At 51.1% G+C, this 24,710-nt stretch overlaps 1 pseudogene across 1 annotated transcript; it reads right to left on the reverse strand.

The window, feature by feature from the left end:
- Window positions 1-381: 381 nt before the first annotated feature.
- Window positions 382-1,345, reverse strand: LOC311164375 (olfactory receptor 14I1-like; annotated as a pseudogene). The gene has a single exon. The product of its transcript is annotated as an olfactory receptor 14I1-like (transcript).
- Between the last annotated feature and the right edge of the window lie 23,365 nt (window positions 1,346-24,710).

Here is a 24,710-nt window from a genome sequence, read left to right on the forward strand (position 1 = left end):
CACAGGAGAAGCACTGGCAACATGAAGTGCTGCTGGTCCTGGGCACAGCTGCTGGGCCAGCACTGATCTGCCCCCAGGTCTGCACACAGACATTGTTGCTGCAGCTCCAGAGAAGGCAACAAAAGGGCCTCTCTGCAGAAAACTCTGCTGGGAGATCCTTTAGGTCCTTTAAAGCCATTGAGAGAACAGTTCTTTGTTGACATATTCTGGGGCAACAGTAAAAGTGGGGAGAAACAAGATGAGAAATGGCACAAGCAATGACATTTTTGTGAATAATGTTAAAAATGGAAATCACAGGAAAAAAATCCCACAACCAAATCCAAAAAGAACCGTTCAAAGATTACTTTTATTACAAATGATTTACAGAAATTGACCATCAGTTTAATGTTTCTGAAAGCATCCAGTCATCAGTCTCCACACTGCAGCCCTGAGCTCCTGGTTCCTCAGGCTGTAGATGAGGGGGTTCAGGGCTGGAGGCACCACCGAGTACAGAACTGACAGGGCCAGATCCAGGGATGGGGAGGAGATGGAGGGGGGCTTCAGGTAGGCAAATGTAGCAGTGCTGATGAACAGGGAGAGCACAGCCAGGTGAGGGAGGCAGGTGGAAAAGGCTTTGTGCCGTCCCTGCTCAGAGGGGATCCTCAGCACATCTCTGAAGATCTACACATAGGAGAAAACAATGAACACAAAACAGCCAAATACCAAACAGGCACTTACAGCAAGAAGCCCAAATTCCCTGAGGTGGTATTTGGAGCAGGAAAGCTTGAGGATCTGGGGGATTTCACTGAAGAACTGGCCCAGGGCATTGCCATGGCACAGGGGCAAGGAAAATGTATTGGCTGTGTGCAGCAGGGAATAGAGAAAGGCACTGGCCCAGGCAACCACTGCCATGTGGGCACAAACTCTGCTGCCCAGGAGGGTCCCGTAGTGCAGGGGTTTGCAGATGGACACGTAGCGGTCGTAGCACATGATGGTCAGGAGGAAATACTCTGCTCCAATGAAGAACATAAAAAAAAAGAGCTGAGCAGCACATCCTTTGTAGGAGATGTTTCTGGTGTCCCAGAGGGAATTGTGCATGGCTTTGGGGACAGTGGTGCAGATGGAGCCCAGGTCAGTGAGGGCCAGGTTGAGCAGGAAGAAAAACATGGGTGTGTGTAGTTGGTGGCCACAGGCTATGGCGCTGATGATGAGGCCGTTGCCTAGGAGAGCAGCCAGGGACATGCCCAGCAAGAGGCAGAAGTGCAGGAGCTGCAGCTGCCGTGTGTCTGCCAGTGCCAGCAGGAGGAAGTGGCTGATGGAGCTGCTGTTGGACATTTGCTGTGGCTGCACATGGGGACCTGTTCATGGAGGAAAAGACAGTGAAAAGTTAGGGGAGATACCAGTAACCAAAATCAAAGACATTTCCCATACACCGTTCTCTGTCAAGCACATGGACATGTTTCTGTGTTTAAGAATTCCGGGAGTTTTTTGGTAAGTTTCCCTGTCTCTTCCCTGGGTTCCTTGGATATCAGAAATCCTCAGCATTTATGCTGCCTCCAGGGAGAATAGAGCAAGTTCTGTGAGGCAAAGTGATGAGTGGAGAGTGAGGGGAGATGGTCTGTCATGATGTCCTGTTCAAAATTTCTCTGGGTTTTAACCTCTCTCAGGTGGAGGGTGATCACCTTCCCATCCTTCCCCTAAAATTGCACCAGGCACTCCTGAGTGCAGATCGATCCACCACAGCCCAGCTCCACATTTGTAGCCAAGGACCCACTTTGCTCATTTCACCAACCCAGCAGCATTTTCAGTGTCACAACACCTCTGCCTTTTCCCATCAATCTTATCACTCAGAGATGCTCTAAGACAGGTTTGCATCCTGGATTGGACTGAAATCTCAGGGACACTTCCAAGTGTCCTTATGATGGCATTGGATGAAGGGAGATGCAGCTCCTTCCCTGGCTGTACTGACAGCATTGCCCAGAGCCAGGCACTGGGGACAGTGTCACCCTGAGCCAGCTGCGCCCCCTGCCAGAGCCCCCAGGGCTGGGCAGCTGCTCCCAGCCCTGTGCTCTGCAGAGGGATCTGGGCCCGGGGCTGCAGAACTCCCCCACGGCTCTGCTGCAGCACTGCCTGCACAGGAGGGGCTGCATGCGTTGGAGCCCCAGCCCTGAGGGCAGAGGCTTGGCTGGGGAGACAGGAGGGAGGGGGCTGTTCAGAGGGAGGGGCTGCACTGCAGGGGATCCTATGGGCATCTCTAAACTCTTTTTCCCACAGCATTTCTGGGTTTTGTTTTCTCTCCTTCCCTGATCTTCTCTCTGCTTCCTGGAGATTTTCTTCCTGCAGGTTTTTCCCTGTGCCTGATCTCTCCCTGCCAGCACTCACAGACCCCAAATCTCTGTGCACTCTCCTTGGCCCGACAGAACCCTGCCTGTTTGCAGGGCACTGGCTGGGGGCACGCTCTGTTTGCAGCTTGGATAAAGGATAGGTCAGTCAGAACCTGATGGGACCAGCAAAGGTCATGCTGGTGCTGTCCATGGGCAGAGGGGATGAAAGCACATTAGGAATCTTCTATGAACCTACTGGTCACTCAAAGTAACAATTCGGATGTCTCAGACACTTGACAAAAATAAAAATCTATAATTCACACAGCCTTTAATGTTTAACACTCCCTCCTGACATGCTCCAATAGTAGGAATCTGAATAGAGAGGTTTTGTAAATGTCTTCATTTTTATAAAAATTCTTGTCTTGGGAATATTCTATGGCTATCAGAACCCCTCAGCATGTCAGAGCTACATGAGCATTTCACCTCCCCTGCATCAGAAATACTCAGAGTTGTACTCACAGAGTCTGCAGGCATTGAGATGTTGCAGCTTTAGGAGATCACTGCAGGAGCTGCAGCTGCTCTGTCCTGCAGGCAGAGGTTCCTGTGCCAAGGGCTGGCAGTGATTCTGCCCCGGGCACTTTGCAGCACCTTCCCAGCCCTGACTGATTGAAGCTCTCTGTGCCTCTGTGCTGTGCCCAGGCTGGCTGCAGGCAGTGCTCCAGCCATGCTGGGCTAGGAGAAGAGCTGCTCATCAAGAGAAATGTTCTTTTGAAGCTCTTCTTGGTGTCCAGGAGCTGCCTCTGTGCCAGGAGCCCGGCCCAACTCAGCAGCACAGACACAGCACACGGACTTTAATGAGCCTCTGGGGCTTTGTGCTGAGGGCCTGATCATCAGTCCCTGAGAGGGAGCTGAAGAAACCTCTCCAGAACTCCAAGTCAGAATCCAACTCCAAAGTTTCTTGGACTTTTAATGGGTCCCACTGAGCGACACAACTGAGAAAGTGTCCCCAGGCACCAGGCAGAGCAGAGAACTGAAGGCAGTGATGACAGGTGGGGACAAAGAGAAGCCAAGTCTTGGTGCCCTGGGGCACAGCAGGGTCTGTGCCACCAAGGGCTGGGAGGAGACCCCCTGTCCTGAGGCACTGGGACCTCCTGGCACAGCCCCAGCCAGGCTGGGCACTGTCAGCCCCTTGTCCTGCCCTCTGCATGCCCCGCTAGCCCACATGCCAGTGGCCTCAAGGATCTGCTGGAAGGAGTCCCTGGGGAGCCTTGCTCAGAAATGGCCCTGGGGGCTTCTGGATGCTCCCAGGGATTGCAGGTTTTTCAAAGGACTTTAGGTTTGGCTTTTCAGCTTGGAGTCTCTGAGAGGCCTGTGCAGTCATGGCCTCCAGTTATCCGCTGTAATTAGTCCCTGGAGAGGCTTTGTCAGTAACAACACTCAGTGGGGCTCATTAATGCTTCAAGGTACTTCAGTTACTTTAAGGTACTTGGTGTTTCCCTTTTGATAGAGACTCTGTAAGAGTTTTGTGCAATCATGGCCCCAATTATCTGCTTTAACGAGTCCCTTGAGAGCTTTGTACTGACACTCAGTGGAGCTCATTATTACTTTGATATACTAAAATTTTTTAAGGTACTTTGGAATTGCCCTTCCTCACTGAGGCTTCTGAGAGGTTTTTGTGCCATCCTGGCCACCAATTCTCTCCTCCAAGGAGTCCATGAGGAGTCTGTGTTGGGGATGGACCTCAGTGGGACCTATGCATGCTTTAAGACACTTTGATGTTTTTTTCTGAATTTGACGCCTGGAAAGGTTTGTGCAATCTCCTCTCAGGCCCTGAGGTTCAAGGGCTCAGCTCCAAATGCACCACAGGGCTCATTAGGATCAAGCAAATCCAGTATGGCATTGATTCCCATCTACCGTGCCTATGTGGCTGCTACCCATAGTTCGTGTATCTTAGGGGTGAGTACAGAGGCCAACTCAGTCCTGCCCTCCAGTCCCTGTTGTATTAAAAGACAACTGAAGAATTATAGAGGTCAGGTCTGACCTTTTGTCCCTACCTTACCATGCCTACGGGGTTGCTACCCACAGCAGGGCTATGGAACATTTTGGTAGCAAACTAAGGGGCCAACCCAGTCTCGCCCTCCTTCCTTTGTCTTATTTTCTTGAAGAAGCTGTCTCATTACCTTTTACTGTCCCTTGTGTACTTCCCCTCAACAAATGCTGGTAATTCTCACCCATTAAAACAGGAAGACAGTTCTCAAACTGCTTGGTGGAAGCTTGAGTCTACTTTTGGGGCGTCTTTCTGGATATCTTTCAGTCTCTGCTTGAAAGTCAATCTTGTTTCACTCAGCCTGGATGTTAGTGTCCACTCTTTGGGTTCTTCTACTGGGCCTTTGACTCTGTTGGCATGAGTCCATCCACGCTCTGCAGTCTGCACAGCCGTTTCAGTGGTGAGTTGTACCTGGAAGGGACCTTCCCACTGAGGAGTTAGAGGCTGATCTATCCATAACCTAAACATCACCCAATTCCCAGGATTAATATTATGGATTCTGAAATCCAGGATAGTAGCTTGAGGAATTGCCCCTTTACATCTTAGCCCTTCTAAGGTTTGTGCTATAGACATAACTAATTTCTTGGCATTGGCTTCCCCTTCCTCATAGGTGGCAACCTTCTGGGGTGAGGTCAAGAAGGGTAACCCAAACATCATTTCACAGGGTGAGACCCCCAAATCTGACCGGGATGGGGTTCTAATCCTTAATAAGGCCAAAGGGGGACATATTATCCATGACATTTGGTTTTCAATCATTAGCTTAACTAGAGCTCTTTTAAGAGTTTCCTTCATTCTCTCAACCCAACCGGAACTCCGTGGATGCCATGGAGTGCGTAATTCCCATTTTACTCCCAGGGTCTGAAAAACTTTCTGCAGTATCTTCGATGTCAAATAAGTTCCCTGATCTGAATCAATCTTGTTTGCCATCCCATACTGGGGAATGATTGATTCTAGAAATGTTTTACATTGGCACTGGTTTTCACAGTGTGTACCACCTCAACCCAATGAATCACATGATCTACTATCACTGGCAAAAACTTCCACCGTTGTACGTGGGAAAGCTCGGTAAAGTCTATTTGGATGCTTTGGAAGGGCTGTAAGGCTAGTTCTCACCCTCCTCTTGGTATTTTCATCATGATTTTTTTATTCACCTGTTGACATATCACACACCATTCAGTTACTTGCTTAGCTATTCTGAAAATTCCTATGCATCCCCAATCCCTTAGAAATTGATCACTTAGTGCTTGTGTACCCCAATGTATTGTTCCATGTATGCCTTCTAGCATTTTCCTGGCAAGGGGTTTCTTCAACATTTGCCTCCCATCTGCTAATCTCTACTTCCCTTTGTTATCTTTCCTGGCTCCTATTTTAAGAAGTTCTTCCTCTTCTGTCCCACTGAATATGGGGACTTTTTGCATTTCTTTCATGAGGGTTAATATTATTATTAGTTTTTCTGTCTCTATTTCAGTTGCATTTTTAGCTTCTAAATCAGTGTCTCAGTTTGGAAAGACAGGAGTCTGCTAAGGAAGGCAAGAGCCTCCCCTGAAATGGAGAATGTAAACCTTCCCCACCCCTCCGAATTGCTAGAAATTTTAAATTAAGGGTCTCTCAGGCAAAAAATATGGGGGCACGAAACAACAGTTCTTTAATAGGGAAGAAAATAAAAAGATAAAATAAACAATGCAGTACATTAGAATAACAGAGAACAACAGAGTCAGAACTCAACCTGACACCCTGTTGGTCAGGGTGCTGGTAGCAGTCCAATTGGAAATGCGGCTGCCGTCCTCTGTTGGAACTCAGGACATCCCTCTGGGTGTCCGGAGTTGCTGGGACCCCTGCCAGGGGCTTCAGAGATCCTGGCATGGAGCCCAGAACACCTGTGAGTTCGATTATGACCCGTGGAGCAAATTGCCATCTTTGTATGAAGACCTGCAAGCCACAGCAGTTTAATTAGTGTAATAATAAAATTATCACTGGGTGAAAAAGTAGATTTTGGAATTTTTAGAATGGGGGTTTTGGGGGTAAGATGGAGGGATTTGGGCAGGTCTAGTCTTCTTCTCTGCCTCCATCTTCTGCTGTGATGTTGGCACATTTAGATTGGTTTAGAGTAGGAACTCACTGTCTAGTACAGGTGATAGATATTGGAAAGTAATTGTAAACATGTTATACGTAGTTTTTAGTATAAAGAGATAACACCACCCTGGGGGCAGGCAGAGTGCCTGGAAATGTCCTGCTGGACTGATCTTGTCAGGGTGGGGGAAAAATTTTTATAGATAAGAAATAATAAATACTTCTGAGACCAAAAACTGAAGAACTCCGACTCATCCTTCAATTGCGCGGGCTGAAGCAGAGACTTTTTACGCATCTCGGGGTCACAGATCTCTGCACCCTTTGAGAGTCCTCCTGGAGTGCCAGGTGTGGTTCTGCTGGAGCAGGGATCCTGTAGAAAAGGGTGTAGTCTTCCTCTGACAATCCAGTTGAAGAAGAGGCAGCTGCTGTTCCTCTGGGGAATCCAGTGGAGAAGCCGTGCAGTTATTCCAGAATCTCCAGATTATATCTGGGTAGCAACGCCGCGTGGCTCCTCCCTCTGGGAAAAGCATCTCACCATGGCATGTTATAGTTCTTATCAGCCATGCAGTGACATTCAATAGCCTGTTATCAGCAGATGTCCCCTCCCAAGGGAGGAGTGTTTGTGATCACTGATAGAGAGAGATAAGGAGAATTGCCCACTTGATAAAAGACAACTGCCATACAGATGGTAATAGAATTCATCTTGCTTGCAATCTGGAACAGTGGATTTTTTGGTGGATGATTAGCTGGGGCCTCTGACTGAAGGTCATCCCACATTTCCCATACTCGTAGGGCAGTTGCCTGGTGTGGATCCCCTGGTGGCAGATCAAGTCAGAGCGGCAGCTAAAGCTCTTCCCACATTCCCCATACTCGTAGGGCGGTTCCCTGGGGTGGATCCCCTGGTGGCAGATCAGGGTGAAGCTCCAGCTGAAATTCATCCAACATTCCCATACTCGTAGGGCCTCTCCCGAGTGTGAATGCGTTGGTGGATGACGAGGTGGGAGCTGCACCTGAAGCACTTCCCACACTCCTGACATGCATAGGCCCATTCCCCAGTGTGGATCATCTGGTGGCTGATCAGGTGGGAGCTCTGCCTGAAGCTCTTCCAGCACTCCAAAAACTTGTGGGGCTTTTCCCTATCATGAAGCTGCTCATGGACCACCAGCTCCAAGCTCTGGCTCTATGCCCACCTTCCTGGCAAAGGGTGGGTCTTTCCTCCTCAGAGCACCCTGGGCTGGGTCTGGAGCCCTTCCTCGTGGGGGATCTCAAGGGATTTTCATCCCTGTTGGATTGCTGTGGCATGGAGCCACTCAAAAGGGCTTTTTCTATGAGGTTATGCCACGGGGATTTGTCCTCCCTGATCTCCATCCTCAGCTCTTTCCCTGGGGGAGGAAGGACAAGGAGAGGATGGGATTTGCCTCCATGCCAGAGGGAAGGGGAAGGAGATCCACCCAGTGCATCCCCAGCAGGATGGCGTTCGCAGCAGTGTTGTCTTGCAGCTGGGGGCCATGTGGGCTGGGAGATGGAGCAGGAGAGAGGGGGAAAGGGGCACTGACTTCCTCCTCACCTGCCTGGGTGTTCTGTACAACTTCCTCTTCTCCACAGTCTCCTCCTCCATCTGGCCAAATTTTAGGAATGGGATATCCTGTTTTGGGAGGAAAAGAAGAGATAAGCACATTGAGTTTTGTACTGGATTGAAGGCAAACCTGGGGGAGAGTCTAAGCCAGAATTACAATTTAATAAGAAAATTAAGATCAAGGCAGTGATACAGAAACCCTGCTTTAAACTGACAGAGTCAGAATATAATCTGACAGCCTGTTGGTCAGGGTGGTGGTAGCAGTCCCATTAAATGGTGGCTGCAGTCCTGTTGCAGTGATGAACATGATTCTGTCAAAGCAGTGATCCTGTAGAAGGTTCTGGTTTGCCTCTTAAGGTCCAGAGGTGGTCATGGAGCTCTTGTCCTCTGAGAATCCAGTAAGGAGCGTGTTCGCGGTGTTGCAAGCCTCAGATTATATCCAGGTAGGAATGCCTGGATCCTCCCCCTGGGCGGAGCATCCCACAATGGGAGGATGTAATTTTATCAGTCCTGCAGTGACACTCAATGGCCCATTCACAGAAGATAGCCCCTGGAGGGCGTTATCAGGGGTGAGTCATGGAAGAGATAAAGAACACTGCCCCGCCTGTTTATAGCCGTTTTTGAAGATGGTGATTGAAAACATGCTTTTGGTTACATCTTACATTGTAACCTGAAGGAGTGGGGTAATCCCTGCTCAGGGGGGTCAACACCACCCCCCTTACCCAGACTGGCTCAGGTGTAAAACCCCCACCCTGGGAAGGCCACACACAGAGGGGACAATGTCATACTTGGCGCACTCCAGGGGAGGTCTCTGTCCCTGTCACTCCCCTGCTGTCGCCCCCTTTTCTCTTTCACAGGCCAGCGGGCTTTGCCAAATGTGAGAATCTTTTTTCTCTTTGAACCTGTCACATTTGTGACCACTACAAAGAGCTTTCCCTTCCTTTTCTTAAATTTTATTGGGCCGAATTTCCACTTTTCTTTTATCAGAATGTGCCAGCAGCTGAGCTGGAGCTGTGCAGGAACCAATGAAACTTGTAATTACCACAGAAATGCTTCTATTGTTGGTTTATTAATGTTTGGGTTTTGTTTGCATTTTCATCACAAGTGACTTGTGGGAAAATCAAATATTCCTTAAAGGGATTTATGCAGAGTTAAGTTTGATTTCTGCCAAGTTAATTTTGTCCAGTGCCCAGGGAATGCTCGAGTGGTCTCTGTGCCTCTCACCCTGGGGGATACTTGGGAGAGGATGGAAGGGGTTTGTCCCCGTCCCTCTCACCCCAAGCCATTCCCAAGGGGGTCTCCACTGTTCTCACTCCAGGGAATGCCTGGGGGAGTCTCCCTCCCTCTCATCCCTGTGCCAGGGGGTGCTCGGGGCACTCTCTGTCCCTCTCAGCCCAGGGGATGCTTGGGGGGTTCTCCATCCCTCTGGCCTCAGGGAATGCTTGTGCAGGGCTGGGGATCAGGGGCTCTGTGTCCCTCTCCCTGCTGAGGCTGCTTGGGGCTGGGGGGGCTCTCCGACCTTCTCACACCTGGGGGGGCCGGGGGGTCTCTGTCCCTCTCAGCCCTGGTGTGACCCCACTCAAACATTATCAGGGTCAGAGGGACAGAGACACCCCCAAAGCCCCAGAAGGGCTGAACCTGGGATTTGGTTTGGGCTGAGGATCTAGGAAGGGGCTGGAATGGGGGCTGGGGTTGCAGTTGGGCCTGAGATTTGAATTTGAGCTGGGATTGAGGTTAAGGCTTTAGGGCTGGTGTTGGGATTGGGTCTGGAGCTAGACGAGTCTGCCACTGGGATGGGATTAAATACAGAACTATGAGTGTGTCTAAACATGGAGGGAGATTGAGATCAGGATCAGGGTAAGACTTGGGACTGAGCTCACCCAGAGCACGACAGAGGGGATGTCACTGCAGGATGTCCCTGGCACCATCCCTGCCCTCCTCAGGCACCTCCAAACATGGGGGGCAGCTGGGTGCTCCAAGATCCAGGTGCTCCCACCCTGCCCCTCAATACCAGGGGAGCATTCCCTGAGGGCAGCCCTGACTGTGACCCTTGGGGCTCTGGGATCAGCCCTCACATGCCTGTGGGAGCAGCTGCAGACAGGACGAGAGATTCCCCCTCCCTCATTCCTGTGGAAGGATGAAGCCCAGGTGCCCTTTTCTTCTGGTGCCTCCTCCTCTTCTCAGCTGAGGATGTCAAACTCCTCAAGAGCAGTAAAATCCCCATTCCCTGTTTGCTTGTGGCTGTAGCCAGGAACATCCACTCCGAAAGAAAAACTTCCTTACAGCTGTGTTGAATGACACTGGGAGGAGGTTTGTGAGAAAGGGGGGAAATTGTGTTTTGATAGGGAATAAAGTTACAAAATTGTTTATTTCTGTCCCATTCATTTTCCATCAGTTCCAGTTTGTTTTTCAGAATGCCGCCTTCTCAGCTGATTGTGTTTGTTTCCTCCTTTCTCTCCTGCCTTTCTCTGCCTGCTCTCTTTCTCTCTCAGGGTGTCTCCCACCAGGGCAGGGTGTCTCTCTCGCAGGGCAGCTCCCACCAAAGACCCTGCCCTGATTTAATTCCCCATCCAAGAGTTACAACAGCCATGGTTGAAATTATGAAGGGTGGCAGTGAAATGTCACTGTTAGATCTTGCTCCACTTGGCTTTTGGCTCCAACTTTAGAGCTTTGCCTTCAAGGGCAGGAACTTCTTTTCCTGGCTGGGAACTGGAATTCCAGCCCCTGGGAGTGTGTACCATGAATCCCAGAGGGGCATTCTCGAGGCTCCCAGGGTGCTGCTCCTGCCGTGCCTCCCAAGGAGCTGTGCAGGGCCAGGGGACAAGCTCCAGCAGCTCTGGAGGCTCCCAGAGCTCACAGCAAAGGTGGCTTTGCCAGGCATTTTACAGCACATTTCTGGCTGGAACCAGAGGGAGGGAGGAAATGGAAGGTAGTCCCTGACAGAATCCCAGAACGATTGGGGTGGGGAGAGACCCTGCCCATGGGTTATGATCTCGCGAAGGAGAGACGCCTCTGCCCCAGTGAAGGTGCAAATGAGACCCTGGGAACGCAACCTGCGGATCTGCTCGAACTTGGATTGAACTGAAAAAGAAATGGGAAGGAGAAAGGGAGAGAAAAAATAGGGAAGAGGTCTTGGGGGAGGGGAGAAAGAAATAGGAAAGTGCTCTCATAGGGAGAGAAAGAAAGAGGAAAAAGGTCTCAGAGGGAGAGAAAGAAATCGGAAAAAGGTCTCAGAGGGAGAGAAAGAAAGAGGAAAAGCTCCGGCCCGGACTCCACAGCTCCCAGGCTCACCCGAAGGGCACCGCTCGTTTCACAATTCCAGCCAATCAGAGAACCCGCTGAACAACTTCCAGCCAACCAGACCTTTTCTCGCCGATGACTCACCAGTTGCCAGGCGGACCCGCGGAGCCCAGCGGCCCCCGGAGCGGAATTTGGGGCTCGGGCTGGGGGGACGGATCCGCACCGGGGGGGTCCCCGAGCCCCCTGCCCACCCCTGGGGCCGATCGGGGGCTCCCCCCAGCCAGCAGCCGGTGCTGCGGCGGCCGTGGGGCAGAGGGGTGGGAAAGGGGGTTCCGGGCTGGGAGTGGAGGAAATGCGGGGGCCGGTGCTGAGCACAGGGCTGAGCACGCAGAGATGGTTTTGTTCTTGATGAGCTCGCCCTGAGCCAAGGCCTGTCCTGGCCCTCGTCCGGCCACGCTGCGGAGGGGCTGGGGCTGTGGGGGAGGTTGTGAGGGGACACAGCCAGGACATGTGACCCCAACTGAGCCCGGGGATACCCCAGACCATAGGACATCATGATCAGTGTATAATGTGGGGGAACAAGGGGGAAGGAGGGACATTTGGAGTGAGGGTTTTGGTCTTCCCAGGTAACACTTAGGCAGGATGGGGCCCTGTTTTGCTGGTGGGCAGGGTCAGCACCAAAGACACAGACACCAACTTAACTTAAGGAACAGTGTAATTTAGATAATGTAAATATGCAAAAAATTACAAAAGTATTAGATAGGCAAAGCAAGAAATCATTAGAAAATTTTTCCAAAAGAGAAGATGTTGAAATGATTATCACACAGCTCTCCATTTCTGGCTGCAGGCTCTAGAGATTCCATCTCTGCCTTCAGTCAGGGTTGCATTCCCTAACAAGTCCTGGTACCAAATCCTGCTTTCCAAGGCTGGAACAGTATCTCAGGTTTAGCTGGGTGTGTATACAATTACCATCTGGTAAAGATGGGGCAGTTATCATCTGTTAATTGAGCAGTTTACTTTATCTCTTCAACAGTGAATCCTCCCTCTGGGGAGATATCTTCTGTGAATGGGCCATTGAGTGTCACTGCAGGACTGATAAAAATTCCATCATCCCATTGTGAGGTGCTCCACCCAGAGGGAGGAGCCAAGCATTCCTACCTGGATATCAGCTGAGAATGTGAACAGCAGAGTCAGCCTTCTCCCACAGGATTCCCAGAAGAGCAGCTTTCAGCTCCACTGCATCCCAGAGGAAGACCAGGCCCATCAACACCACCACTGGACCTTCAGAGGAAAACTCCATCCTTCTACAGGATCACTGCTCCAACAAATCCACATCTGTCACTGCAGGAGGACAGCAGCCACCATTTAACGGGAGTGCTACCAACACCCTGAGCCAAAGCGTGCCAGGCTGTATTCTGACTCTGTAAGTAGTTTTGTAGTATTATTGCATTTCTATTTTAAATTTTCCTACTAAAGAACTGTGATTCCTATTCCCATAGCTTTTGCTTGACAGCCCCTTTATTTGAAAATTATAATTCCAAGGGAGGGGGTTAACATTTTCCATTTCAAGGGAGGTTCCTGCCTTCCTTAGCAGATGCCTGTCTTTTCAAACTGACACAATGCCCCAGGACACCCAGGCAGGTGAGGAGGAAGTCAGTGCCCCTTTCCCCGTCTCTCCTGCTCCATCTCCCAGACCAGCACAGCCCCTGGCTGCAGGACAGCCCTGCTGCCAATGCCATCCTGCCAGCGATGCACTGAGGGGATCTCTTTCCCCTTTCCTCTGGCATGGAGGCAAATCCCGTCCTCTCCTTGTCCTTCCTACCCCAGGGAAAGAGCTGAGGATGGAGATCAGGGAGGACAAATCCCCACAGAAGAACCTCATGAAAGAAAAGCCCTACAAGTGTTTGGAGTGTGGGAAGAGCTTCAAGCAGAGCTGCACCCTGATCAGCCACCAGATGATCCACACCGGGGAATGGGCCTACGAGTGTGGGGAGTGTGGGAAGGGCTTCAGCTGCAGCTCAGATCTCATCAACCACAAACGCATCCACACTGGGGACAGGTCCTACAAGTGTCTGAGTGTCAGAAGAGGTTTCAGAGCAGATCCAATCTCCTCAGGCACCAGCAGATTCACACGGATGAGAGGCCCTTTTGCTGCCCCGACTGTGGGATGGGCTTCAAGCTCAACTCCCACCTCTTTAGGCACCGGCGCATCCACACTGGGGAGAGGCCCTACGAGTGTCCCCAGTGTGGGAAGAGGTTTCAGACCAGTTCCAATCTCCTTCTGCATGAGGGGATCCACACGGATGAGAGGCCCTTCCGCTGTCCTGAGTGTGGGAAGGGCTTCAAGCAAAACTCCCACCTCGTCGCCCACCGGCGCATCCACACTGGGGAGAGGCCCTATGAGTGTCCCCAGTGTGGGAAGAGCTTCGCCTGGAGCTCCAACTTGACCAGACACCAACAGAGGCACCGGTAAGGGAAACCCTGCCACTGCCCCAATTGCAGGAAGAGCTTCATGCCCTGCCCCAGCTTCATCCCCCATTGCAGGTCCCACGTTGGGAAGAGCCCTGATGATCCATGTTGCCTGATATCCATGCTTGGAACACACCTGTGCCTTTTCCTGCCCCTGCCAATGACGTGGTGTGGGATTGAAAAATATGAGGGTCTGGCCATGGCCGTGACATTACATTCACTCCCACCTCGTGTCATTGCTAGGGACAGAAAAGGGACTCTCTCTCTCCCTGAGGAGAAGGGTGTCCTTTCCAGGTAGGGAAAATGTGTGGCCAGAAAGAGACAGTTGTTGATGTTGTAGTTTTTCCTGTAAATTGTTTTATTTACACTTCTGTTTTCAATATTGTTTCTGCTTCTGTTTGTTGCTTATTTCATTTCTGTTCCCAGTAAAGTGTTCTTATCCCAGCCTAGGGTCTTTGCCTTTTGTGCTTTGCATGGGAGGTGGGAGTGCAGCGAGGGCAGTACAGTTTTAGTGGGAGCAGGAAATTGGGGAATCCCATTCCTGAACCCCAGCCCATGGAAACCGAGCATCCAGCTGGTCCCAGCTCTGGTGGTCATGGCAACAGCCTTGGGAGCGGGGCCCTGGCTGGGGCTGTGGGAACCTCTTCCCTCTGGTGCCCAGGGACAGGAGTGGTGGGAACAGCTGCAGCTGAGTCGGGGCAGGCTTAGGTTGGATATCAGGAAAAGGTTTTTCCCCAGAGGCTGCTGGGGCCTGCCCAGGCTCCCCAGGGAAGGGTCTCAGCTCCAGGGCTCTCTGAGCTCCAGCAGCGTTTGGACAGCGCTGCCAGGCCCAGGCTGGCATTGTTGGGGTGTCCTGTGCAGGGTCAGAAGTTGGACTTGAGGATCCTGATGGGTCCCTCCCATCTCAGCCAATTCTGTGGATCTGGGATCCCGTGAGCCTGGGGATGGGAACTGCCAGTGGTTGCCATGGCAATACGCTCTGGCTGAAGGCCTGAGCTGGTGTCCATGGCAACCACCCCCGGCATGGGGTCTCCATGGATCTGCCAAGGGACTGAGTATAGCAACAGGGGGCTGGTGATGGTTGCCATGGAAACAGAACATAGCAACAGGGGGACTGGTAATGGTTGTCATGGAAATGGACCATAGCAACCTGGTGATGGTTGCCCTGGGAACTGACCATAGCAACAGGGGACTGGTGATGGTTGCCATAGAAACTGACCATAGCAACAGGGGGCTTGTGATGGTCACCTGCTAAGGCTCAGATTTTTTACAGGCCCTCAGAGGGTTTCAATGGGGACTTTTCAAGGGTCTCCAGACTGTTCGAGGGCTGGAATGTCACAGGCAGAGTCAGGAACTCAATGGAGACCTCCCAGGCCTTTCTGGGTGTGGTACAGAGCCGTGTGGTCAGAGGCAGTCACAGCCATTCTATGGTGACATCCCAGGGGACCTTGGGCTGCAAAGGCACCGATCTGTCACAGGCACTCACGGGGGCTCCACGGTGACATCCCAGGAGTCCACAGGCTGCCAAAGAGCTGGGATGTCCCAGACACTCACAGGGGTTCCTGTCATGGGCAGAGGGGGATCTTAGGCAATGTTTATTAGAGAAGCTCCTGTTGGGTCATGAGGTGGAGAAAGGATCCCCAATAGCCCCCACAGATCCTTAAATGTCACCTTTGAATCAGAGATGGCACAGACTCAGATCAGAAGGCTAAGGGCTAAAAGCCACCTGTTTTTTCAATCATCTTCTTTTCTATCTTGGTTTGCTACAGGTGGACCTCACTGGTCATTGAATCAAGAGATGATTGGCCAATTAAGACAACACCCTTCAATAAACAACTTTATGGAAAAAAGCCAACTTATTACAAACATTGTCGGGGCACCTGTTATTGATGTTTGTTTTACACTGGGCCCTTCTGGGGGCTCCCCAGATGGGGGAAACCCTCCTGTAACAGTTCTGTCCCAAGTAAAAGGAGATGCATGGGAGTTTTTCGGTCTTCAGCTTCTTGTTCTTTGTTATCTTATCTAAAGTTTTGCGTGCTCTGCACACCAGGCTCAGCGTGCTGTATGGCTCTAAAATGTACTGTTTCAAGGTCTTTTACAGTTGTCTCATCCAATTAACTCTTAAAACTCTTAAAAGCACATTATTTCTACCTATCTACCAATAACTCATCCTTGGGCTGTCCACAAACCCTCTGCACTGTGCTTGCCTTGACGAATGACTCTGTGCCACCAACACTGCAGAAAAGGAAGTAGATGAAGAAGAAGACAGGGACTACACCCAAATTCCTCCATCTTGCTTCCTATCTATAACCATACAAAAAATCCCAAAACCTAAATTTCTCACCTAGGTGACATGCTATATTACCCTCTAATCTATGTCATACTTTCGTATATTCTAATCTATCTCAAAGTCTTGGAAGCCCTCTCTGTGGGCGCAGGTGAAAGGCAGTGTTTCTCTGGGGTTCAGGACCCCTCAGAGCAGACAGAGAAATATTCCTTGTGCCCTGCATTCCCACAAATTTAACCTAAAATCCTTTACCTTTAACATGTGAAGGTACCCAAAAATGTTCCAGGTAAGTAGGATTAGAAGGAGAAGAAAAAGAGAACAACAGAAAGACAGAAGAGCTATAGAAACACACACACACATTGGCACTAACAGCTCAGGTTCCAGCATCACCAGCAGAGGAACCCCCGGAGAAGGCAGGATCCAGACCCTGGGCTAGCCTCGTGCTCTGGCTTAACCCATGGGCCTTCATGGGCCCACCCTTGGGGTGGGACTGCCAGTTACTTGTCCAATCAGAGTCAGGGATGGCAGGTGCTGCTAGTGTGTGATTGATTGATGGCTGAGCCGATCAGAGCTGGGTTTGATCAGCCTGTTGTGTGATTGATTGACAGCTCAACCAATCAGACCTGGACTAACACTGCCTCTGTCATATGATTGACAGCTCTGCCAGGCCAGGGCTGGGGGCGGGGCTCAGTCCCACCACAAACCAAGGCCTGACCAGGCCCTGGCCCCACACGGGCATTCCGAGCATCCCAAGGTGTCTCAGGACATCGCTCTCATCCAGCCTCTGACAGCGACCATGGTGACACTGCGGAACCTCATGGAGCCATGGGTCAGTTGTGACAATGCAAGTCCAAGGACACCATGGTGACACTACAGATCCTCATGGAACCAAGGGGCCATGATGACACATTAGGCCTTTGTGGAACCACGAAGCCATTGTGACATTGCAAGGCCTCATGGAAGCATGGGGCCATTGTTACACGACAGAAGCAATGGGAACACTGTGACACTCCACGGCCTCATGGAACCAAGGAGACCATTGTGACACTGTGGGGTCCCATGAAACCAAGGGAACATGGAACAGGTCTGGCTGGCTGGGCCTCCTGGGTACACCTGACAGGTCCAGCTGACCTTGGCCTGTTGAGGGCTGCTTCTCATCTGCCCCTGAAGCACTGGGGCTCTGGCCTTTCCTTCCTATGGAGAGAACTGTCCTTCTCCTCCAGAGGCCCATGGCCAAAACTGGGATTCCTCCTCCAAATTTCCTTATATGCAAAGATTGTTCTCAGATGAAATCTGCCAGGAGAGACAGATCTGGCTGCCTTGGCCACCCAGGGCCCACCTCTCATCTGCCTTTGAAACACTGGGACCATGTGCTTTTCTTTCTTAGGGGAAAAACCATCCATCTTGACCAGTCGTCCATGGCCAAAATTGGGCATCTGCCTTTAGCATTCCCTATATCCAAGGATACCTCCCAGACAAAAGCTGCCAGGACTGACAAATCCGGCTGGCCTTGGCTTCCTGAGGGCTGGCACTCATCTGCCTCTGAAGCACTGGGGCTCTGTGCTTTCCTTCCTCATGAAAAGAACTCTTCTTCCTGTCCAGGCGCCCACAACCAAAATGGAGATTCCACCTCCAAAATGCCCAATGTCCAAGGACAGCCCCTAGATGAAAGGTGCCAGGAGAGACAGGTCTGGCTGGCTTGGCCTAAGGGTGGCCACCTCTCATCTTCTTCAGAACACTTCTACTTTGCGCTTTTCTTTCCTATGGGAAAAACACATCCATCTTGACCAGGTGCCCATGGCCAAATCTGGGATTCCCCATCTGAAACTCAGTACATCCAAAGATTGCTCCCAAGTGAAAGCTGCCAGGACAGAAAGGTCTGGCTGCCCTTGGCCTCTTGGGGGCTGCCTCTCACCTGCTTTTGGAACACTGGGACTCAGTGCTTTCCTTCCTAAGGAACTGTCCTATTTCCCATGGTGTCAGTGATCAAAGTTGTGATTCCTCTTCCCAAATTCCATATATCCAGGGATTCCTCCATGACAAAAGCTGCCAGGACAAACAGGTCTTGCTGGCTTGGCCTCCCAGGAGCCACCTCTCTCCTCTTCTCCTTTTAGAACACTTGGTCTTGATGCTTTCCTTTCTATAGAAAAGAATCATCCTTCTTATCTATGCAGAAATGGCCAAAATTGGTTTTCTACCTCCCAAATATCCAAGGGTTGCAGACAGAAGCTGCCAAGACAGGTCTGGCTGGCCCAGGCCTCTGATGGCCGCCTTTCATCTGCCCCTCAAACACCAGTGTTCCATGCTTTCTTTCCTGTGGAAAAGAACCATCCTTCGCCTCCGGGTGTCCATGTCTGAAATTGGGATTCCACCTCTAAAATTCTGCATATCCAAGGGTTGCTCCAAAGCAAAATCTGCCAGTACCATCAAGTCTGGCTGGACTTGGCCTCTGGTGACTGCCCCTGCAACACTGGGGCTGCATTCTTTCCTTCGCATGGAGATCACTGGGACACTGTGGGGACCTCATGGCACCAAGGGGATCATTGTGGCACCACTGGAGCCCATGGAACCAAGGGGTCATGGTGACACAGCGGGGCTTCATGGGACCCAGAGACCATTATGCCTCTGTGAGGCCAGATGGAACCATGGAGACCATTGTGACTCTTCAGGGCCTCGTGTCACCAAGGGGGCATTATGGCACCTCAGGGTCCCATGGAAGCAAGGGACCAATGGGACACTGTGGGGCCCCATGGAACCCAGGGAACATGGAACAGGTCTGGCTGGTTTGGCCTCCCAGGGGCCACCTGACAGGTCTGGCTGATTTGGGGATGTCAAGGGCTGCCTCTCATCAGCTCCTGGAGCCCTGGGGCTCTGTGCTTTCTTTGCGATGAAAAAGAACCATGAACCATGCTACTTTTCAGATGCCCATTGCCAAAATTGGTACTCTCCCTAAAAAATTTGCTATATGCAAGAACAAAATCGGCAGTGTCTGGCTGGCCTTGGCCTCTGACAGTTACCTCTCATCTGCCCCTGAAACACTGGGGAACTGTTCCTTCCTTCCTATCAAAAAAACCCTGACCTTCTTGCCAAGGGACCATGGCCAAAATTAGAATTTGGCATCCATATATCCAAGGATTACTCCCAGACAAAAGCAGCCAGGACAGACAGGTCAGGCTGGCTCTGTCCTCTGCTGATTTTCTTAGAGTCTGAGCTGAATGTTTTCAATTGAAAACCCCTTGGAGAGGGCCCAGAGATCTCCCAAGGAGGAGTTTTGAGCCTTCAGGCACATGACCACAACATAGGGACAAAGGAGCTCTGTGCTCTGTGCTGTTGTGCTGGTTTTGCATCATGGGAATGATGTTCTAAGAGAAGCTGCTAGCAGTTTCCTCTGTGTCTGACAAAAAAACCAATCAGAAATTAGCTTTAAGAACTGACGATCTGTAAAACCACTAAGGAACCTATACATGCCTCTGTGAAGACACATATTGAAGACAAATAAGCTTGAGAGGGTCTCTTTCCCTTCTGGCTGGCAAAGAGGTAACAAGGCTGACCCAGCCCCCATCTCAGTCAGGGTGGGCCGGGCGGCTCCTGCCGTGGGGCCAGGCCCCTTCCCAGGGACCCCACCAGGCCCCATCAGCTGCCGGGCAGGGCAGAGGAGGCTGCAGAGCCGAGGCTGGGCCATGGCTGCAGTTGCCAACACCTGGGCACAGCTGAGCCCTGCCCCGCCGCCAACCTGGGCCAAGCCAGGATCTGCTGGGCCCCAGTAGCAGCCCCGGGCCGGGCTAGCTTGCCAAGATTCTGCCACCGTTTGGGTTTGCTTGCAACCCCTGGGCAGGGGGAGGAGAAGCCATCGGACCCCGGCCGTGCTGCTGCTGTGTTCTGGCCTGGCTGCTGAGATCCTGGCCCTCCCCCAGTGCAGCCGCTGCAGAAACCTCCATTGTAAAACAGCTCCGTCTGCAAGGACTGAGCCCGGCTGGGGTCACGGAACCATCTGCAGGCCCTGGGTGAGATATGAACTCTTTCAGTGCTTCCATCCTCCCTCGAGTGAGAGAAAAGGACAAAGTGCAGGCACATAGAGGAGCAACAGGAAGACACCGAGGTCAATGAAGGGGAAGTTGAGTCCCAGATGCCCTGATCTTGGGGATGAAATGCTCTTGTAAAGCTGTAGAGAAGGATGTAATTGATACATCAGAATCTCCTTTTCCCTATAACACATTGACAAGTATGAGGAGATGACTTGTTCAGCAAAGGCTTCCCTGCTAAATTCAGCAAATATTTAGGCAGCACTGATCCCATGAGAAGTTTGAACATTCAAAGAGAGCAGTGTGATGAGACCCTGTGCCCTCAGCAAGAGAAGATCTCTGTTCCCAGAGATGAAGATGAGTTCAAAAATAGATGAAGAGAACTTCTTCTCTTAAAGATGACATGGCCTATAAACACAACTGTGAGAAAAGCTGTGAAAATATGGGAGGGACTTGATGATTTCAGATTGTTTATGGGTGGCTGCCATTCATGGGAATTGACAGCCCTGAGAGAACTGTTTTCTTATGGAGAAGTCTCCAAAACATGAAAGAGAGACTCTTCTCCCTAAGTGAACTGAAAAAAGATTATTCTAGTGATGGTAAACTGACTGAAATTTTTAGGTTTTTTCTCTTTACATTGTCAGTAAGAAGGAAAATGTTGTAGGGAGAAGTGTTCTGAAAGTTTTGTTCTGATTTCTATTACCCTCTCTTTTAGTTACGGGTAATAAACTTTTCTTTATACCCTCCTAAAGTTTTGATTCTGCTTTGCCTTTCTGTTAATCCTATCTCACAGCAGGAAATGAGTAAGGATATTCTAGTGAGTGCACTGGTAATTACACTGCCAACACTGGAAAGGCTGCCCAAACTGGACCCACCACACAAGATGATACAACGTCGGAGAAATCTCAAACTGACAAACCAAAACCACTACAGAAAACTTCCTAATAAACTGCATGAGAGCAGAGGGAAATGAAGGCAGAGCCATAGTTTGTCAGGACTTGCTTGATCCTAATGGGCCCCGTGGTGCATTTGGAGCTGAGCCCTTGAACCTCAGGGCCTGAGAGGAGATGAAGCAAACCTTTCCAGGAGTTAAAGTCAGAAGAAAACCCCAAATGTCTCTAGGCATGAATAGGTCCCACTGATGCCCATCCCCAAAACAAGCTCCTCGTGGACTCCTTAAAGGAGAGAAATGGAAGACAGGATGGCACAAAAACTTCTCAGAGATTCAGTGTAGAAAGGAAAATCCAAGTACCTTAAAAACCTTGAGTATCTCAAAGCATTATAGAGCCCCACTGAGTGTCAGTACAAAGCTCTCAAGGGACTCGTTAAAGCAGATAATTGAGGCCATGATTGCACAAAACTCTTACAGAGTCTCTATCAAAAGGAAAACACCAAGTACCTTAAAGTAACTGAAGTACCTTGAAGCATTAATGAGCCCCACTGAGTGTTGTTACTGACAAAGCCTCTCCAGGGACTAATTACAGCAGATAACTGGAGGCCATGATTGCACAAACCTCTCAGAGACTCCAAGGCAAAAGGCAAACCCAAAGTCCTTTGAAAAACCTGCAATCCCTGGGAGCATCCAGAAGCCCCCAGGGCCATTCCTGGCCAAGGCTCCCCAGGGACTCCTTCCAGCAGATCCTCGAGACCACTGGGATGGGGGCTAGGGGGGATGCAGAGGGCAGGACAAGGGGCTGAGAGTGCCCAGCCTGGCTGGGGCTGTGCCAGGAGGCCCCAGTGCCTCAGGACAAGGTGTCTCCTCCCAGCCCTTGGTGGCACAGACCCTGCTGTGCCCCAGGGCACCAAGACTTGGCTTCTCTTTGTCCCCACCTGTCATCACTGCCTTCAGTTCTCTGCTCTGCCTGGTGCCTGGGGACACTTTCTCAGTCGTGTCGCTCAGTGGGACCCATTAAAAGTCCAAGAAACTTTGGAGTTGGATTCTGACTTGGAGTTCTGCAGAGGTTTCTTCAGCTGCCTCTTAGGGACTGATCTCCAGGGCCTGAGCACAAAGCCCCAAAAGGTCATTAAAGTCCTTGTGCTGTGTCTGTGCTGCTGAGCTGGGCTGGGCTCCTGGTACAGAGGCAGCTCCTGGCAAGGGCAGCGCTGCAGAGAGACAGCTCTGGCCAGGAGCAGCTCCCGTGCACAGCCCAGCAGGGCTGGGGCACTGCCTGCAGCCAGCCTGGGCACAGCACAGAGGCACTGAGGGGTTAAACTCAGCCTGGGCTGGGAGCACAGAGCAGAGCTCACTCAGGGCTCACTGGAGCAGAAATTGTCCCAGGTTTGAAACAGTCATTCCCTGGCTGTGGGGAGAGAAGCTGCAGTTCCTGCAGAGATCTCCTGGAGCTGGCACATCCTACAGCTTTGAGGTCCTTTCAGGAGGACTCTCAGAGCTGCTGCAGGGCACGGCTGTGGCCCTAGGGCAGGGCTGGCTTTCCCTGCTGCCCCAGCTGAGGCACAGCCCAAGGCAGCTCCTGTTGCCAGGCTCTGCTGCAGGGCTGAGCAGCTGGGGCTGCAGCCAGGGGTGACCAGGGCTGTCCTGCAGAGCAGGGTCCTGCAGCCCAGGGCTCTGTGCTGGGGCAGGGACTCTGCTGCCTGCCAGGGACAGCTCTCAGCCGGCCCGGGCAGCTGCTCCCAGCACTTGGGGAGAAGCTCTAGGGGGAAGGAGTCACCCTGAGCAGGGCAGGTGCTGCTGCTGAGAGGGGCTGGGTGGGGCAGGGCTGCTCCCAGCTCCAGACCAGCCTGGGCACAGCTCCCGAGGACACTTCCCAAAGAAGGTAAGCCTGGCATTGCTGGAAAAATCAGGAGCTTTCCAGAGAGTGTTTTCAATTTCCTGCTTGGAGACGGAGGGAAAGTTGGGGTGATGGCAAAAAGATTTTTGCATTTTATACATTTTCATATCTTCAAAGCTCTATAAATTACTATTATATAGTTGTAAAAATATAGTCCTTACTTAACTCTATTAAACTCTTTATAAACTCCATTAAACTACTATTATATATTTCCATATATATAATCCTTAATTAACTCTAGTATGTTTCCTAACCTTTCTCTTAGATTTTAGAACAATAAGCTGTCTCTCATGGTCTTTCTCCAAAAAAACTCACTTCCTTTTCAAACCAGGACACTGTCTAAATACATACCTGAAATACTGTCTTATTATCAGTCTTGTTATTAAATAGACTTATTATCAGGAAGAGAACCTACAAGAACTTTTTTTTTTATTGACCAGAATGTGAGCAGTCGCAACAAAAAGTGAAGGCAAAGAAGCCTTTGGACCTACTGCAATGGGTTGACCCTGGGGTGTGTAACAGGGGAAACTGAATCTCCTTTTGGATGTTCCTGTTAAATATCCTAATTTATCAACCTTAATAAATTGTTGAAATCAAGGGCTGGGTGTGCCCCATCCCCACTGGGACACCTGGAAGCTTTCAATTAATGTTTTTTTTCCTTTACTGTTCTAACACTGATGCAGGGTTTTTTTCCTTTAGGATTATAGGCAACAGGGGGATGAGAGAAGCAGCACAGGAATTGCAATCCCAAAATGTCAGAACATTCTGAGTTGAAAGGGACACACAGGATTATCCAAGGAATGTTTGAACATTTACAGAGAACTGTAACTTTGAGTGCTCAGTCTCTCTGCTGGGAGCCTCCCAAAGGGCCCTCAGCCACTCCTCAGCCCTGGACAGCAGCAGCAGCATCACCTTTGCAGAGCCCAGCAGGGCTCTCCTGAGCTGCCCTTGCCCACCTGCACACAGAGCCTGCCCCAGCCAGGGCCCTGCAGGTTTCTGTAGGGCCAGAGCCAGGGCACAGAGGGTGGGATGGGCTCTGTGAGCACTGTCAGGGACAAGGCTCCTCTCAGGAGGGAAGGTCCAGGCCCAGGGAGATGCTCAGGGAAGGAGAGGGGGCTGAAGAGAGCAGTGCAGGGGGCAGGAGGGCACTGTTGGTGTGGGAGGTGCCGGGCACAGCTGGCACGGGAACACTGTCCTGAGTGCCCAGCTGACTCTGCCCTGCCCTCTCAGGCACAGCACCACAACATCTTCTCTTGTTTCTGCACTGTCCTGTATTGTCACTGTTATCTGCTGTTCCCAGGGAGGCTCTGGCATTTGCAGCAGCTGAGTCAGGCACTGCCCTTGGCATTCCTGCCAGGTAGGGATGTGTCCATGGAGATGGGGTGTCCAAGCTTCCCTGGCACCTGTGGGGCTGTGGGCAAAGCAGTCCATGGGAAAGGGGAATGAGCTGAGCCCCCTCCCTGAGATCCCATCATGGGCACACCCAGGAATCTCCTTGCTGTGCCCTTCCAAGCTCTGAGCTGCCCTCCTGGGTGCAAATCTGTGCCTGGATCTCTTGGAATTCCAGTCTCTTGGAGTATCCCAGGGTGACCCAGGAGTGTGATTGTGCTCTGATTGCAGCCAAAGGTGCAGAGCCAGGGCAGTTGGGAACAAGCCCATCCAGCCCCCCACCTTCCCTCACCTACAGGGAATCCATTGCCTCTCACATCTCTCAGTGGCAAACTCTGAGTGCAGCAGAAATGCTGGGGATTTCTGACCTCAGAGAGAAAGGAATGATGTGTGGGTAAGAAAACAATTCCTAGAACTAACTCCTGCCATACTTGTCTTATAGAACTGGGTCTGCAGATGCTACCAAGCCTGTCTGCATTAGGAGTGATTCCCCTGAAAAATCCTGAATATCCAGCCTT

The sequence above is a fragment of the Fringilla coelebs genome (assembly GCF_963513975.1).
Source record: "Fringilla coelebs genome assembly, chromosome: 31".
Lineage (NCBI taxonomy): Eukaryota > Metazoa > Chordata > Aves > Passeriformes > Fringillidae > Fringilla > Fringilla coelebs.